Genomic DNA, 1,349 nt, shown 5'->3' on the forward strand with positions numbered 1-1,349 from the left:
AATATACAGATCGTAAAAGGTTGAAATTCCTTTTCTCCGCCATGACAAGAAAGTGTCATCTGCGAGGGACGGCGGGAAGGTATGATTCAGGGCTATAGGGGCATAGACAGAAAGAGATTGCAGACCAAAATGCCGCCTAAATTGCCTCCACAGTCTTAAGGATGCGTCAGCTATTTTATTAGAGGTATAAGGATTAGTTGAAGATTGCAATGGCGAATGTAGTAAGGCTGCCAAGGACGCAGGTTTTACAGAATTTGCCTCTATATTAAGCCAAGCCGGAGAGGAAGGGCTATCTGACCGGAGCCAGTATCTAAATAGTCTAATGTTTGAAGCCCAATAGTAATATCTGAAGTTTGGCAAGGCCATCCCCCCAAGCTTTTTAGGTCTTTGTAAGAGTTCAGTGCGTATACGAGAGGCCTTCCCATTCCAAAGAAATTTAATAATTATACTATTAAGTTTATTGAAAAAGGACCGTGAAAGAAAAATAGGTATGCACTGAAATAGGTAGGAAAAACGTGGGAGGATGTTCATTTTGATTGAATTAACCCGAGCAACCAAAGAGAGGCCAAGCATTGACCAACGATCAAAATCTTCCTTAACACGCAATAATAAGGGGGAAAAGTTAGCTTTAAAAAGATTCTTATATTTAGATGTAATCTTAGAGAGCAGTAGTACCGTAGATAGTCACTAGGAGGCGAGGAACCGTCATAGTTTGATGAGATCTATAGTTTAAACACATTAAATATGAAACTTGAAAACAATAGACCAACAAGGCAAGAATGATAAGTGGATGGATATCCATCATTAGCTCAATAGATGGTGGGGTAATAAAAAAAAGGTCCTTCCAGAATGGTAGCCTAAAAATCAGACATTCAAAGTTCTTGGTGAGAATCTGAATTATTGTTAATCCTTCAATTTATTCATAAAACCTTGATGTGACAAATAATGCGGCTGTAGGTTTCCTTCAGACAGGTCTCAAACGGGGGCTTACCCACCAGTAAAGTGTACCTGACAGAGCAGTTATACAGTATTGCACTGGATCAGGAGCTGTTGCCACATGTAGCCGTGTTCCCATACTTACAGTATGCAGCCAAGTGACCAGACATCCACTTCAAAGCTGTGGCCTTTCTTACTAAGAACCTCAGGGGCGACGTAGTTGAGTGTTCCACACTGCGTCTTCTTCCGTTCACCATCGGTCTTTATTTTAGTGGCCAAGCCAAAGGCCCTGGAGAATAAAGATGGTGTTTTTGTCACAATATAAAATAACACACTTATGGAAAGCTGTGTGCTACAAGTCCCTGCATTGGTGTTTATTCCTCAAAACAAGAGTGCAACGATGTGCAGCACCT

The sequence above is a fragment of the Cyprinodon variegatus genome, unplaced genomic scaffold, assembly GCF_000732505.1.
Source record: "Cyprinodon variegatus isolate N-32 unplaced genomic scaffold, C_variegatus-1.0 Scaffold1288, whole genome shotgun sequence".
NCBI lineage: Eukaryota > Metazoa > Chordata > Actinopteri > Cyprinodontiformes > Cyprinodontidae > Cyprinodon > Cyprinodon variegatus.